The sequence below is a fragment of the Lactuca saligna genome, chromosome 3 (assembly GCF_052625555.1).
Source record: "Lactuca saligna cultivar CGN05327 chromosome 3, ASM5262555v1, whole genome shotgun sequence".
Classification (NCBI taxonomy): Eukaryota; Viridiplantae; Streptophyta; class Magnoliopsida; order Asterales; family Asteraceae; genus Lactuca; species Lactuca saligna.
In genome coordinates, this window is record NC_136419.1 from 63,359,112 (window position 1) to 63,378,517 (window position 19,406).

Here is a 19,406-nt window from a genome sequence, read left to right on the forward strand (position 1 = left end):
AGAAGAGTTATGCAAACAGGCATCGATCCTAGCTTGAGTTCTAAGTCGGCGACTTTGTGCTCCTGAAGGTCTCTCCTTGGAAAGGAGTGATTCGATTCAGGAAGAGGGGCAAGTTGGGGCCCCCGATATATTTGTCCATTCCGGGTGGTCGTGAGGGTAGGCAGGGTAGCCTATCGTTTGGAATTTCCAGCAGAATTGGGGCAGATTCACGACACTTTCCACGTGTCGCAATTACAGAGGTGTATAGTTGACGAGTCGGCGGTAGTGCCATTAGAGGACGTTCAGGTGGATGCAAGCCTGAACTACGCAGAGAGACCAATCGTAATTATGGACCGGAAGGTCAAGGTTCAAAGGAGCAAGGAGGTACCCTTGGTTTTGGTTCAGTGTCAACATCGGAAGGGGTCCAAGATGACTCGGGAACCAGAGCGTGAGATGCGTGAGCAGCATCCGGAGTTATTTGCAAAGTGAGACTTCGAGGGAGAAGTCTAGTTCTAGTGGGGGAGAATTGTAATAGCCCGGGTTCCCAAGTATTAGTTATTTTGTATTTTGTTGGTACTTTGTGAGGAGACTCGGCGAGTTGGATTCCAAACTCGTCGAGTATGATTGTGGTTATGGGCGCGGGTTCGCGTCTAGACTCGTCGAGTCCAAAAGTGGACTCGGTGAGTCCACGCTGTTTAATGAAACCCTAATTTCCAGGGTATGAGACTTATTTAAAGGGGCTTATGGCCATCATTCGCGGCCACCAACCCCATAGAGAGAACCTAAAGAGTCTTTGGGCGTTTTGTGAGAGAGAAGAGGAAGATCCTTGATTATTTGTGGGTGTTTTGCTTATAGAAGAGGACCAAGGCAAGAGGAGACCAAAGAAGGTGCTAATCTAGTGATTTCTGAGCTCAGAGACTTCATTTGAGGTAATCATTCGTTCCTTTCTCAGTCCTTGGTGTAAATCTTAGAGATAGGGTTTCTTTGTGGCCTTTTTGGAATGATCCATGGAGTAAATGGCCTCTTCTCATATTGATGCTTTAGATCTAGACCCAAAGAGGTCCAAAGACCCTTTTCCCTCAAGCTTTATGAGTGTTAATGGAAGCCATAAGCTTAGAGTAGCATTCTAGAGACCATATCTTCAAATAAGGCCTTTGAACCTTTGCATGAGCACCAAGATAGTAACTTTACATGATGTATGAGCTTGGAAGGACTGGATCTATGAGTTATTGGAAAGGATCTGACCTCAGGAGTGAGTTTGAGTTGATGCATGGCATAGACTCACCGAGTCTGAAGAATAGACTCGGCGAATAGCATGAAGACTGTCCATAACCACTCAGCGAGTGGCCTTGCCGAGTTAAGGGGTTGACTCAGTGAGTCAGGGAGAGTTGGAGAGGGTCGACGGGTGGGCTGAGTCAAGCCGGAACTCGCCGAGTTGTTCTTGAGACTCGGCGAGTTGAGTCGTGGTGGCCCCGCGACTCATGCCAGGTGGAACCCATCGAGTTAGGAAAACACTCGACGTGTCGAGAGAGGATCCCAAAGAGTTAGTGGACATGTGTGTACTCGCTGAGTCACCAGAGTGCACTCGGCGAGTTGGGTTAAAGTTTGACCGTTGACTTTTTCGACTTTTAGAGTTGGTCAACAATGTGGCCTTTGGGCCAAGAAGGGGGTAAAATGGTCTTTTACCCTTGAGAGGATGCCAAGAGAGGATAGAGTCTAGTCTCGAGAGTTATGTTCATGGGAACATTTGCCTTATGTGATAGATGGTGGCGAGTTCGAGATGCAAGCGTGAGGATATCTGCTTCCTGCTTGCCAGGTGAGTCTTCTCACTATACTTTACCTTGAGTTGGTAACCAGAGTTATGTGACATAGTATTTGTATGCTATGTATGTTATGTGTTGTACTGCATTATTTCTATGTGATTTACGCTGTGCATGTTTACAGAGTTAGAACCAGAAGGTTCCAGAGTTAGAACCTAAGGGTTCACAGAGTTTGGGTGCACGGACCCACAGAATTATAGCCTCCAGTGGCTAATATGTGTTATGTATGGTATTTTGGGGAACTCACTAAGCTTCGTGCTTATAGTGTTTTGTGTTATGTGTTTCAGGTTTCTTTCAGGATCACGGAACGGCACCGGCTTGATTGTACACAACAACAAAAGAGTCATATTTTGAGGATCCTAGTTTATTATGCAAGTGAAAATGGAGTTATGTTTTGTAATTTGATTATGAATGAGATTTTAAGAAAAGTGTTTTTAAAAATTAAACCATTATGTTTAAATGAAAAATTGTTTTGAAATTTACGGCGTTACAGTAGTAGCCAAAACCCTAAGTCGAAAAGAATACGCGGACTACCTAGAAAGTCCTTAACCATGACCATCCATGCACTCCTTTCCACGCAGATCAAGGAGGCGTAGCTCGAGGCTTTAAAACCTGAGAATGTCGCAAGTGAAGCCTTATGAGTAATGGATAAAAACCATGAGGTCAAGAGTAACGGAGCTCGTTATTTCATGAATCGAATCTAGAGACCAAAGTTTGGTGGGTACAGAGACGTTATCATGAATGAGACTCAAAAGACCAAGTACTCCTTTCACCCCGGGTCTAATAAGATGTATCTAGACCTCAAGAAACTCTATTGTTGAACAAACCTGCAGGAAAAAATCGCTACCTATGTAGGTAACTGCTTCACTTGCATGAAGTTTAAGGTATGTTGAATAATGTTTTTGTATGTGACCATCACTGAAATAAGACGAATAGTTTTTTATATTATCTAACAAATACTATCAATTATTTCAGGTTGCGTGGATTTGTGCTTAAATGTTAAATACAAAAATACATGAAAGACGGAATACGCAAAGACGGAAAAATAGCCATATATTTAATCGTTTGAAGACAAATCAAATCAAGGGATAAATATGTCAAGACTTTGAAACCTCAAGGGACTGTATTGGAAATTCATTTATTTTAAATGAATTTATTAGATTTCTCATTTTTTCTGGTGGAAATGAGAAGTAACAACACACACATGTCCATATTGCAAAGTCAAAGAAAGAAGCATACCATCTGCAAACCTAGCCTATAACTGCCACTTATTTTCTTTCATGATTAAACTAAACTACATTTACAGATATTTAATGTTTTGTATATGTATATGTGATCGTGTATATGTATAGAGGAGTGACATCCAAATTTTAAAAGAGCAAAATACATCATTTGATTTTTCGTAATAATCACTCCATACACCTTACATCTCTCCCAACCAAGAACACCACCTCCATCTTCAAGAACAACTCTTGCAACTTCAACCTTCAAGAACAACTAAAACAACCTCCAAATACCTTACAAACACCCTGAAAATACTTTCCAAACACCCTTCAAAAACCCTCCTTAAACCTCCTCCAACTACTTTTTAAATCACCTCAACCATCACCACCTTTCTATTTTCAGGAGATCAAAATCTTTAAGTCATAAATGAGGAGAACTGGGTATATTATAACCACAAAACTACTAGGGATATTTTCACCGCACATTCTTCAGAAACTTACCTACATCTAGGAATTTTTGTGGATGATTTTGACCAAGGGAAAATCCCAAAGAGATGCGAGAGAGTATTGGCCATCCAGAGAGATTTCTATTCTCGAGTTCAGAATCTTCAAGTCAAAAATGAAGAGAACTAGGCACAACACAGCCAAGATACTACTAGGAAGATTTTCACCACAAATTCTTTAGAACCTTACCTACTTCTAGGATTTTTCATTGACGATTTTGACCACGGGAAACCCCAAAGAGACGCGGTAGAGTATTGGCTATCCAGAAAGATCTACTCCGAAAATCTACATTCATCACCACCCAAAGCGCCTTCAACATCACCATCTTTACTGCCTTACACCAACAAAACTACCGCCTTATTCCCACTCCAACCACCCTCCAAATACCCACTCCAACCTCATCAAATCTCTTTAAAACTGTCACACCCGCAACCCAAAACGGTGGAAACGTTCGGGGGTGGAGGACTTCATGTACAGTATCACAACAATTGCATCATAGTAATCAAAGTAAACACAACCATTACATTGAAATAAAGGTATATACATCTATTTGTTACATAGTTTGAGTACATCAAAAGTATAAAAAGTAACAAGACATGACTCTATACGATCCGTCTTCTCAAAACCTACGGGTGTATTTGTCTATTGAATTTCCTGAGAATACAAATGATTTTGAAAGAGTATCAGCATTAAGCTGGTGAATTCATAAAAAATGTTTTTGTAGTGAAAACCTATCATTGAATCTGTAAAAATGTTTGTATGCTTCCACAAGAAAATTCAATATTTTCTAACATATGTGTTTGTTACTGTGTTCTGTAGTAATGTATCGAGTATTAGTTTGTATGTCTGGTTACCACCAGTTGTATTGTATATCGTTGTTTTGAATGAAAACTATTTGTAGGAAAACACTGGCTACCACCAGAAATGTATAATAGTTTTATAACTTAAAATAAGACCATGTATTGTATCCCTGGAATCCTCCAGTGTAACGTATAGTAGTTCTATTAAATAAAATAAAACTAATGACGAAAAAATCTCGTAAACAAAGGTTAGTTTATACTATTGTGAGTCGTATACCCATGCTTGAGTTGGCTAGTGACCTTTGCGACGTTCTTCAGGCGTCGGATGGTATGATATTTGTCATACCAGGCATGCCTGCCTAACTGTTGCTAGCAGTTCAGGTGTGGGATTGTTAGTCTCGAATAGATCTATTCACAAATCTCATGCTCTCCCTCCATGAGACTTTGGTTACACTAAATGATATGATTTAGCCATTACCCTGAAAGGTACAATTGAAGAGTTGTCTCACAATCCTGTATTAACTAGTTTACGTGTATTTTTGTATTGTTCGTTTGTATCTGAAACCGTTTGCATGTTTTGTAGAGTAATAATAATTATAGTTAATAATTATTTAGTGTAGTACTCTTGAGATCTATTTGTAAATGAATAGGTTCTAAATCTATAAACTGTATATTGAAATCCCCAAAACTATACCTATTATAGTTTGCATGAAATGTTATGTAACTGTTTTGTGTATTGATCTGAAAACTATACACTTTTGATTTTATCATGAAAATGTCCCTTATGCTCAGCATGGTACAGAAGGGGTAAAATATCTAAATATCTTATAAAATGTGGAAACCTTTTGGTTGTAATGATTGCATAAGTTTTAAACCTATTGAAATCCTTTTGTATAAATTTCAAAAAAATCATTTTTGTTTGGCTTGTATTCCCCCCCCCCCTCCCTTGAAAACGTTAAAAATCATAAAAGCGTAAGGGGTATGAACTCATTGTTAGTTGCGTGTAAGTGTCAGACAATGAAACTGGAATGAAGACCCTCAGTTTGATGTACGCAACACTTAACGGGTTCATAATAACAATTAAATACATAAATACAATTTATTAGCAAAACCATTAATTATAGTGTTGGAAAAACGCTTGTTTTTGGTTTAGGAATGTTACCCGGACTCGACTGAATCGGAAAAAGTGGGTTTTCAGCCATGATGCACGGTGTAGGGCTGATTACAACCATGAAGGAACTACGGCCTTGAACTGTTCTCGACCGTGAACAGTTTACTAACTTTGAAGGGTTTACGGTCTTCAAAGGTTTGAAGGGTTCACGACCTGTTCTTGGTGAAATATGAAGATTTGCAGGGTTCACGGTCGTGAACTCAAGAACAACAATGTTTGAATCGACGAAAAAGTTGGTGTTTGATGCTCCAAAACACATTTTAAGGTGGATGGAGTGATAGATGAAGAGAAAACTTAAGAAATATTGGGTTTTTAGAGGGAGTGTTTTTTAGAGAGAGAAAGGGTGTTTACTGCTAGAAAAGGATAAATGAAGGTAGGAGTCATGAATAGATAGGGTGAGGGGTATGGTCAGTGGTGGGGTCCAGCCGTGAACATGCTTACAACTGTGATTAGGTTTATGGCTGTGATCGGGTTCACAACCGTGGACACCAGGCAGGCCGGTTTTAGCTGAACTTCAAAGGAACTTGGGTTTTTGCACGATTTTGGTTAGGACTCTTATATAAAATTAAAATATATATATATATATATATATATATATATATATATATATATATATATATATATATATATATAAAACGATATTCCAAACCATAAGAATTTTGACGGAACAAAATAAAATTCCAAATTTATTAACGGAATCGGGCTAATGTTAACGGAAAAAGGTTTGGGTTGTCACATCATCCCCCCGATAGATGGAATTTCGTCACAAAATTCTAACACAAAATACAAATCATGGACTTGGAAAAAGATGAGGATACTTTTGTTGCATGGAATCTTCTCGCTCCCAAGTGAATTCAGGTCCCCGCTTGTAGGGATGAGCATAGGCGGGTACCCACCTCATTTGGCGAGAACCGGAACCGGAATCGGTGGTTCCTAGAAAGTTAGAACCGGAACCGGAATAGCTCTAGGCGGTTCTTAATTTTTTGGAATCAGTCCCGGAATCGGCAGTTATGGTACTGGGAGCGGGTAACCCGGTTACATTAACTTTGTTAACTGTTGTCGATAAAACCGCAACTTAGTTCGATCCAAATCGAATCAATTCGGACCAAAGAGGGACAGAATCGGACCTATATATTCTAAACCGATCTATGTAACACACACATACTTATATGAAACACTAAGATATATATATATATATATATATATATATATAAAACGGTTTCGGCGGGTACCCAGCTGGTAGAGGTTTCGAAAAAATGAGAATTGGAATCGGAACCGCTTAAGGAGGTTCCATAACTTTAGGAACCAGAACCAGAACGGCTTAAGGTAGTTCCAATTTCAGAACCGGCAGTTCCGAGGCGGTTCCGGTTCCAAAAGCGGGTACACGGTTCCGATGGTCATTCCTAACCGCTTGGCATTCCAACTGACCTTCACTATCGGTATGCAGCTTTGCTTTGTTTGTTTGACTTCCCGATCCATGATTTCGACTAGTTCTTCCAGAAAATTTAGGTTCTCATTGATCTCGATATCATCAAGAGGGATCACAAGGGTTTCGTCGAATAGACACTTTCTAAGGTTCGACACGTGGAAGACATGATGAATGTTGCTAAGCTCTTGGTGTAAACGAAGTTTATATGCGACGGGACCGATCCTAAGGAGAATCTCAAACGGCCCAATGAATCTCAGATTTAGCGTTCCACGCTTCCCACAGCGTATCACGCCCTTCAAGGATGAGACCTTCAACATAGACACACATCGTTACTTAAACAAGGTCTATATTGGTTAATTTTTTTAGATAAGGATACAAAACAATTTTTCATTGTGGTTGTTGGTTATCATTTTCAAATTAGAATGGCATAGTAAGAAAATAAGTGGAAGTACAATGCCATGAGTGGATGTATTTTACACAGTATTACATCCCTAACTTTTTTTTTAACATGTAGGAAAAAGATAGTATTCACAAGGACCAAAATTTTAAATTTTTTCTTCTAGTTTTCGTACCAAAAGTAAGATTTAATTTGCAATTTGTTTCCTAATTTTGTTATTTCATAATGATATTGGTCCATGAATGAAAATAGGATCCTGTAATCAGAAAAATATATATTAAAGTACATTGTTGTCATTATAGCAACATACTTTCATTTAGTGGTTGATTATAACATTGTATTTTCATATGTATGTGTTTTGCTAAAAATAACTAAATACTGGCAAATCTATTTTGTGTTTAGCATGAAAATGGTGTTAGAACAAGTAATTAGGACAAAAGATGAAAAAAAAAAAGTATATGCCGACAAATTTTCAATTGCAATCTTCGAATATTTGTTGGTATTCTCTTTTTAAAAAGTCCATATAAACAAAAATTACAACATATATATTTTTTTGTTTCAGATTCCTAACAAAATTGAAAAATTCTATGTTTTCGGGTAAAATGACAAAAACGGTTGTCAAAACCCATGGATAGAAAAAAAGTCCATAAGAGAAATAAAATTCCAAAAAATATCTTAATCGGCAATTGCTACTTTTCTGTTAAAAGAAATACCCAAAATGATAAATTTCTATTATCTACAAAAAAATGTCCAATTTGTAACTTTTCTATTTGTTTTTTTGAAAAAAGGACAAAAAACACTTTATTTAAAGATTTTCCAAAGTAGGTTACTTTTTTTTGATAGATTTTGAAGTTGGAAAATCTGTTAAATAGCATCTTACTTTGAGATTGTGCGGTTTCACATATATATATACCATTTTCCAATTTTACATGTTTTTGTCATTTTTCATTTTTACTGTTTTCCACTTCTATTTTCATTTTCATTATGATAAGAATAAATAGGGTATTCATGTCTAATTCGCATGACAGATAGAGAGCAAGTTACCCCACCTTTTGAGTGAGAAAATTGTAAATCTTTTTCGCTTCACAAAAGTCTTGATCTCAGACTAATAATGCTTGTACAACTATTATTGGGTGATGTACACACCACCAAAAAAATAGTATTGCAAGATATGTATTTTTTTACTTGCGTATTTTTGTTTTTTTTTTTTTTTCAAATTTACTCATATGTGATGATGAAGACCATCCAACCAATAAAACAAAAAATATTGTCTACAAAGAGGTCCTTCAACAATTATAGATAATCAGATATTTCGTTTTATCTTTTTAGACATTATAATATTCAATAACACGAAGTCTCTTTATGTTACTTTATTCTTTTTCATACGTATCCCCACGTTTAATACGGGTCATAATCTAGTTAATGTAGGATACCAAATACTATATAATTACAATCAATTAATTCTAAGGTTATTAAAGAGTAATTATGACATTTTATTAAATAAGATACAAGAGAAGTAACTATATTTTAGGAAACTAAGTCAAATATATTAATAAAATCCATATTATTATTTTTAAAACCAAATCACAGAAAATCATGTATTGAAAATTTTGCAATATATTTTTACACGATAATCACATCAAACGAAATAGATTTAATTCTTTAAGAATTACTTAGTTTCATAACATATTTTTTCTATAAAAATTAGTCGATTTCACTATTAGTTTTACAAAATATTAACAAAACGCAATGTTCAGAAAGTACAAAACTAAATAATCGGACGGTTTGATTCTTTAAAAATCAAGAATTTAGTTGATACTTATTTCAATCACATTTTATTCTTTAAGAATGGATTGATTAATAAATATTTTTGAACCACTCTCATAAAATTAGTGAGATATGTGAAAAAAATCCATTCTTTAAGAACGATCCATTAATTCTTTATAACATATTTTTTTGATGTATATACGATATTCTTTTTACATAGATTCACAAAAACTATAGACCACCTGAAAATTCTTGAAGAATAAGAAAATATTGATTTTACACATAAAAATATGTTACGTTGTGTAGCATAATCTTGAAGAATGTGCAATAAACTAATATATTATTTGTATGAATTCTAATAGAACGAGCATTCGATTAGGCACTATATCTGAGTTTTAATCATCAACTTTCTTGATATGTATATTAAAGAATTTGATTTAAACTACTTACCAAAATTATACGAGCGAAGTTAAATGAAATGAGTTACAATAATTATAGGATTATAATTGAAAATGCATTTATTTATTTATATGTTAATTACTATCATACATTTATTAAATGAACCTAACTCCCTCTCTCTTTCTCTCATTGTGTATGTGTGTGTGTGTATATATATATATATATATATATATATATATATAAATATATATATATATATATATATATATATATATATATATATATATAAAAGATAATTATGAGATGCAAAAATTATAATTATCAAATATAAAGTAAATGATTTGTATTGTGATAGTTATAGGAAATCGCAAAGTAAGAAATATAAAAGACAAAATACCTAGGGTTAACGTGTTAGTGAGTATTATCCTTACTCTCATTAATTCAGCCACCCCTAACTTATAAACTAATCAAACATATCAAAGCAAAGATAATTATTATATATAAGGTTAAGTATATATAGGGATACTTATAGAAAGAACTTATTACAAAGGAAATTATATTACATTATCACTCCTCACGCATATTGGTTAGACATTAAGTCGCCATTTCGCTAGTTTAGCTTTATTAAAAAATATTTATTTAATAAAATTATAGAGAGAAGATTAAGATTGGATGGTATTTCCAACTTAATTAGGCAAACGAAGACTTATTATCATTATAGTTAGGCCTAGTTGTTAACGTACATTCTTTAACAAAAATTATAGTATTTCATAATCATATTTTGATTTAATACTTTATCCATTATGGAAGTGATTTTTGTAATTCATATTGTTTTGTATTATTCAATGTATGTTCAATGATTGTGATCAAGTAACCCTATGATGCACAGCTCGACGTTATCGCCACCAGTTGAGGGTATGACATATATATATATATATATATATATATATATATATATATATATATATATATATATATATAACATGAGGAGAAAAGAGAAAATGATAATCAAATTTTTCATTAACAAAAAATTATGTAATACATGTTCATATCCTAAATGAGATAAAGTATTCAAAAATTAGTTCCAAAACATGGACAACCAAAAATTAATTTCTAAATAAATTTCGAGTAGCTATTTCTATGTTCATGATTACAAAGAAAACATGCAAACAAATAGAATTTTTTTTTATCATTTATAGCATCTTACTTTTGTATATTTTTGTTATTGAGGGCATTTGATTTTATTTTAAGTTTTCTATAATAACATTGTACTTTAAATATTATATTGTTTTTTCTGTTCTGGCATTGTACTATTACATATATTTTTTATTTATAGTATCATAGTTTTTCCTATTATAACAATGTAATTTACCATATTTTTGGTATTTATGACATTTGATTTTGTGTTAAGTGTTTTATAATAACATTGTAATTTAAATATTATATTGTTTTTTCTATTTGCGCTTTATACTTTTGCATATAGTTTTTATATAGAGTATAATATTTTTTCATTATAGCATCCTCATTTTTTTTCACTTTTTCCAATATAGCATTATACTTTCAAATAAGTTTGAAAAAATTAAGTGATGTTCCAATCAATACATACATGTTTATACAAACAAATACACTGAGACATACATCCTACAGATATTGCATGTACATTATATAACGTCTTACTTTTATTTCATTTTTCGATTATAGCGTTGAACTTTCAAAATAATCTATTAAAAGTTAAGTGATGTCCAATCAATACATATATATATATATATATATATATATATATATATATATATATATATATATATATATATATATATATATATATATAGTTTAACATACATCCTACATATATTGCATCTACATTTTAGCATCCTACTTTTTTTTTTCATTATATATTGTACTTTCCAAATAACACCTTAAAAGTTAGGTGATCATACATACACTCACAGATACACTTAAACATATACATATATTAAACACATAAATTCCAAATCCCATAAAATGATCATATACATACAAATCATTGTATTACAATACACATGTACAAATAAACATAATACAAGTCTATACATAAAAATCAACATATTAAAATAAACATATACATACTTTAGAATTAAAGATAGCAAACAAATACACTTATAGATGCAAATTCAAATACACATATGACTAAGAAATACACATATAGAAACATACATAATTTTTTGTTTTTATTGTAAATACCTTCATTTATATGTACATTACACATATACATACAATATACATACTTATAAATATATGTATACATACATATATTACAAATACACACATACACACACGCACATGTGTATATATATATATATACACACACACACACACACAAACACACACACACACACACACACACACACATATATATATATATATATATAGATTATAAAGGAACCTGGTGGTGTAATCCGACAGAGAAGGGTTGTGGTGGTGACATTCCGACAGTTTTCTAGCAACATGATCTTTTCCGGCAAAATTTTGCTAGAAAACAAAAATCCGGCAAGAGGGATCCAATAACCTGACTCTTAAATTACTAGGAGGAGAAAAAGTAAATGAAATCGACGTAGAAGGAATAGAGAATCCATCTATGGTTATGGTCGTCAGTTTTGATCCCTAGTTGTCGTCGGTATTATGATTCCTCATCGCCGGTAATGTGAATTGGCACTGGAATTGACATATTAGGACTAAAATATGACGATATCAACAAAATGACTTGGCATTTACTGGTGGAATCTACAGAAAAAATACTAAAAATAAAATAACATTTAGTGGCAGAGAAAAAATGTAACTAAAAACTGAAAAAGTGTCACTAACCCCCGTCCCTTGGTAATCAACGGAACAAAACAAAGTGTCACTCAAAGCGCTGCCACTAAATACCTTTAGTGACACTTTTTGGTTGTGTTGTTGTAGCTTAAATGACTTTTAGTGACACTTTTCAATTATGCCACTAAAACACTTGGAGATTTTAGTGGTACTATTTTTATGCCATTATTTAACTCCAAAAAATATTATTATTTTCATGTTTTTAATGATATATATATATATATATATATATATATATATATATATATATATATATATATATATATATATATATATATATGAGCAAACTACACGAATGGTCCCTATGGTTTGGGATAATTTGCACGCTTCGTCCCTAACTTATTTTTTTAACTCAAAAGATCCCTACAATTTGTTTTTGTTACGCGCTTGGTCCCTACTGTTTGTTTCTGTTATGCACTTGGTCCCTACTGTTTGTTTCTGTTACGCACTTGGTCCCTGTATTATCTAAAAATACCATTATTTAAATAAGCAAAAATGGTGGGGTATGTAAGGTAAAGTGAGAGGGGTGAGGTTGAGGGTGTGTTTGTTTAAATAAATTAAAAAATCAATGGAAAAGTAGTCTTTTTAGGTAAGACAGAGACCAAGTGCGTAACAAAAACAAACAGTAGGGAAAAAAATAAGTTAGGGACCAAACGTGCAAATTACCCTAAACCATAAGGACCATTCGTGTAATTTACTCTGTATATATATATATATATATATATATATATATATATATATATATATATATATATATATATATTATTTATTTATAAATTAAATATTCTGTTTTGATTTTAAATGAAATATAAAACAATAAGGCAATTAAGATAAAATAATGTATAATATAACATCTTTACTTTGATTCAAACTTTTACAATAACAATAATCTCAATAACTAACCATATAAATGTCTTAAAAATAAGTCTAAATTGTGCTAGTACTCAAAACATGATGTTGCTAGCTTCAATATCAATATTGCTAGGAAAATCAAACAGATTGCAAGATTTTGTATCAAGTCCATGTGATTGTGCTCCATCCTAAACCAACCAAATAGAAAAAAATATATATAATAATTATAATCATTAATAATAATAGTTATAATGTGTTTATAAATAAACTAAAACATCCTACCAGGGACTTCATTCGATGTATTCATGTACATCTTGACCAAGGCTACCATATAGAAAGTTATATGATGCTTAGTGGTTTAATTAAAATGCAACTATCAAACAATTTAGAGGAATTTGATACATTTTCAGCTCCATAGTCCATACAATTTGAAAAATAAAATCAACCACTTAAAGATTCATTTACATGTGTTCTTCAAAGTAGAAAAAGAACAATTAGAGAAAACAACCATCAGTTCTCATTGAAATTTGAAATAGTTGTATGCAGATTCAGATTGCATACAAAGCTTCAATTATATGTAAACAAAAGCAGCAAGACTTTAGATCATGCCATCAATGAAAGTAAGCAGTTAATTGCTATACCAAAACAAAATCTCAATCATAAATTACACAAAACCCGTTGAGACACAAAAATAGATGCCATACATCATAACGTAAACATCCATTTGCTAACAATAAGAAATTCATAGAAAAGTTGTGTCGACAACCTTGAGTTCAAATGTACGCTAAAGAAGAAACCGAGAACCTTATATCAATCATCAAAACACTACTCAACACGCAAGTTAATCCAAACACTTAAAAAACAATATATCAATTATTCCACCATCATAAGAAATCATAATCAACAAAGCTTAATAAAAAAAAATAATCATATAATCAAAATAGTTCTAGTAATCAAATCACCTGAACGAACCTAAACGAGGATTACCACCACTTCCTAAATAATAAAAAGATCTAGGGTTAGATGTGTGATGAAGGGAAATAGCCACCAAAACGAACCACGTTTTAGGGTGTGTGTGACGATAGCCAGTTTTTTTAGAGCCAAAGGTAAGCACGGTTTGCATGTTTGGCCAAATAAACAAAGCAAGGAGATTTTGCTATCCCGTAATAATAAATCATAATAAATGATAGTTTGACAAAACAAGTAAATCAAATGCTAAAATAAGATGATCAAAGGATTTTAACAATCCAAAAGCATAACCAATAAAGAAATGAAAATCCATTGCTAAAATCAGCTTAACAACTTAAGTTTGCCTTGGTTTATTCTATAATCAGCTTATCAATCCTTGAAATCGGTAAATGAAACAATTTAGGAAGGGGATGAGAACTAACATTCACAAATGGCGAGCTGTAAAGGCGACAACATACCAAATTGCTTGGAAGAGGAACGATTTCATACCTGAATGGCACAATGATAAGCAGTTCAAAGGGGCAACGATGACGAGGTTGTGAAGACAAAGCGACAACGATTTGGAGTTTGGAATCAGGACGATGCAAACGGAGATTAGGGATTTAGGGAAATGGTGGGAGACAGTCAAACTTGGGAGAGTCAAAGGTAATATAAGGGTAACTAGATTATAGCCCGCGTTAAACGCGGGAAATACATAAAAAAAAAATATATAATCGTTTATAGATATTGTATAATGATTATTAAAAAAATATATGGTTATTGGTATTATTGAAATATGTAGAAAATACATTGAAAACGATAAATATATATAATCATTGAAAGATCTCTTTGTAGACATCATTTTTTTGTTTTATTAGTTGAACGATTTTCCTCGTCTTATATAGTTATAATATTTATATATTTATAAGCATTTTAATTAGACGTTCATTGCATAATAATGTTAACTAATTTAAACATATATTGACAATCAATATACCGTTTTTTCTATTGCATTAAATATTAACAACTATTTCATTTATTCAAATAAAGTTATGTAATATAATTTATAAAATGTTAAATGTTATTTAGATTTAATTTTAGTATATCATCAATGGAGATTCTTTTCTAAATCATGATTGGTTTATTTTAAATTAATTATAAATATAAATGCTAGCTTTTATGTTTGTTCTTATTTATTTAGTGTTCGTAAAAATTTTGCATTAGTTTTGGCGCAACTTTGAATAATTTTAGTATATTAATTTAATTTGATATATCTGTCAATTATATGAAATATCAAATAATCACATTTCATTACTATTGTGATAATTTAGTTTATATATTGTATTTTCAGTAATCTTAACGCTCTTATTTTTTCTAATAACTGTAACGCTTTTACTAAATGTACTATTTACAAATCTCCTAATATCTTATAATTTTAATCTTACTTTATAATTTTTCATAACTATGTTATTTTCAAGATTGACTGCTTTAATAGTGTTTTTTTAGTCTATTCACTTTTATATTTCATTGTACAACATTATCGTTTGTATGTATTCTGAAATTTCACTTTCAAAATGTTTAATGTTTACACCTTGATATTAATTTTTTTAATAAACTCATGTAATAATTATGGAATATATATCTCATTTTAATTAACATTCACTTCCTTTATTATATCAAATTCCTCATTAAATGGATATACTTTTGGAAAATAATAATTATAATAGGGCAGCATTATCTAAAACGTAACTGTTTGATATAATTTTGGAGAAAAAAAAATCAGGATCATTAAAAAAAATTATATAAAGAAAATACAAATTTAAATTTGTTGAAATTATGGATGAAATTACTGACGAAAATTTATTTTGGAAGGAGTTGTATTCTGTAAGGTATAATAATATTACAAAATTTGAAATATCTATATTTGTTGTGTAAATTAATAAATTTTATTGTTACTATACGAAGATAAAAAAGTAGGTTGATATGATATATAAAAACATAATAATTTCAATGATATTTTAAAATCATGCCAAAATTAACCGGATTCTTATGACATAAAAATTAAAAAAAAAATCATAATCATCTCTAATATATAAAAGTAAAATTTTCGTAATTAATGTCACTTCCCATGATAGTTAATTTTTGTTTTGTTAAAGGTACCTAATACCTTTTCATGTTTATTTGAAAAGTTTCAGAAAAGTAGTTAACTGATTTCATGTAATTTGTGACAAAGAAAATCGAAATATATGAATACATACATTTGATATAGGAGCAAAAAATGATCGAAAAAAATATAAAAAACGAAAGAAGGTACTGACCTTCTAACACACAAGAGCGAATGTTGATAGCAGAAAATGATGATAGAAGTTATAAGCAATATTAACGATGTTGTATGAGAATGTTTGAAGAAAAGAAACGATTGAAAATAAATGTGAGTCGCGGATTCAATGATGAATCGTATATGTATGTGATGATTTGAATATGATTTTTCGGTATAAATGATTTCCTAATAAAAAAAGATTTTATATTACTGGTTTACTAATATAAATGGATTTATATTAATGGTTGATATTAAGGCTTTATTTGAAATGATTTGTTAGTAATATATTTTTAAAATTGATCATATTTAAATCTTCATAACTAAAAATTCAAGATGTAAAATATGGAAAGTTTTTATTGGAATTAAATACATTCCATTTCAACGAATGTAAGTTATTGATTGATGATTGAAAATCATTTATTGGAATTAAATACATTCCATATGATGTCAGCAATTTGATCTAAGGGTGAAAAAAATATGATTGAAATACAATCAATGGTCCAGATTATTTAAGATGATGTCATAAAGTTTCTCTTTTAGTAATATTTAAGATGTTGAAATTGAAATTAAGATTTTTTTTTTGTCTCTTAATCTCTTATACATATGTAGAAATCTAGGGGGAATTTTCAATGGAATAAAATGTAGGAGGGTTTTATAATTTTGGGAGAAAATATTTTCCCGCTTTCAACAAAAGAGGATGGATTTTTTAATTCATTTGTTTTTTCTAAATTTTAGATGGTTTAAAATTATAACTACGAAATCAAGTTTTTTTAGTTCACATATTTTTTTTATCAAGTTATTATAATGATTGAATTTCTCTTTATATATATATTTTTCTAAATTAAAATCAATTATGATATGTATGATATATAAACAATGTTACCGTAATTTCTTTATAAAACTAATAATTATAAAAATAATGTCATAAATGATTAATGTCTTTAAAAATAAGCTATTAGTGTTATAAGATCTAAAGTGCCACTATATCTTTGAAACATTTAGTGGCACCAAAGCAAAATGACACTAAAAATAGACTATAGTGACACAAAAACAAAATACCACTAAAACTTTATACCACTAAATATAATTTTATTTGTAGTGAAATGAAGACATAAACTGAAAAGAAGTTAGCTGCATTCAATGTGTATATCCCGTCAAGCCATTAGCAGCAACGGAAAGGAGTCATCGACGACACGATTGAATTAGTAGCAACACGTTTTAGAGGGAATATCTCGCAGTCATTTTTTGAGCATAGCGCCAACAGTTGTTGTCGTTAAAGGCGTCACCGCTATTGTTATGTACGACATGTATTCTTAGATGTTGGATTAGGAACAAATCAACGACTAAGGTTTAATATCGAGGGTTGACATGTATTGTGGTTTACCACCTGTCGCGGCAACAACCACCTTTAGCGCCGACATACAACTTGAAAGTTGTACGGCGCCACTAAAGGTGGTTATCGCCGCTAATGGTTGTTATTATTTTAGTGGGGTTTGCTAAAAACAGTTACACACTTGCATTTTGCAAACTTTGTCCGGTGGAAATCAGGGAAAAAAAATATTGGTGTACCTACGGCTACAAATTCATACATCCACGCCGAGTGCTAGTGGTCGTGGGAGTGGATGGTGGTGTTTAAAGAGTAGATGAGAGAGACATAATTTAATGGTAAATCTTATATGGAAAAAAGCTAATACTAAATCATATATTAAAAAAAAACATTAATTTGTAATACCCGATTAAAATGTTAGATTTAAAAAAGAAAAAATCTAAAGAAAAAAAGAATAATGATAAATAGTGTATAAGTTAATGTTCTAAAAAGTTCGCCGTGGTTCTAAGACTTGTATATGCCGCCAAGTTTACCAAAATGTCACCTTAAATAATATATGTGTATAAAAATGAATAATAATTGAAAATACATATAAAAATATTAATCATCTACAAATTTGTCGCCTTAAATAACATTTTAAAAACAACATGACTCGTCAAGACTTGAAAAGTTTGAGCCTTGACATTGTGGACAAATCATAACTTACATTATTTATAACATTTGTATAAGATAATTTTCTCCTATTTTCTTAACATTTGTTTGATACTCAATGATTTTAGTAAAGGCCAGATTAATATAATGGAATTCTATCTTGGCACACTATAAATTGGCGCATTTAATTTAAAAGATAAAAAAGAAAAGTTCGATGTTTTCATTGAATTTTGTGATCATCATCTAAAGCAAATCATCTACGCTAGAGGCCAACTTTGTGCTTTATAGCCAGGAAACTCAATTCCGGAAAATCTGAATAACATTTGTTTTGGAACATCAAGAGGTAATGCTTATTCATTATGTACTATTTAATGGAATTATTTAATCTTGAAACATATAAAGGAAAATATGACGCAAGAAACTGAGCGATCCCCAAGAAACTCTAGTTGTCTTAATCTACAGTGAAGGCATTTAAAGAAAGATTGAGTTCCCAATACAAAAGAGTTTATTAGCTCCTTGAAATGGGTTTTGATAGGAAACAATTATAATTAATCAAAAAAATAATATATTTACCATCGATTTAGCCTAGGGTTTTGAAAACCATAGCAAAAATCGTGGGAGTTCATGTGGAAAACATAATAAAACCCAGAAAAGATGCCTGCAGACAAAGTTGTTGATAGTTAAGAAGGGGAATATTTGGGAGTATGAAAGGGAATTAGAAGGTTTTGTTATGTGGATTTATTTGGGTTACATTCTACGTCTCTTCTCTCAAAACCTCTTGCTACAAAACAAACTAATCCCTTTGGTCAATTCCCCCCACCACATCCCGCCTATAAACAAATTTGACGGGTATATTTTCCTTTGGGTTTCGTTAATTTAATATAGATAAATTTGACGGGTTCAGTTAATGAAAATTTATGGATTCGGACCTCATGTAATGCTTCCATTTTTTTTAGTTTTCTTTTTTAT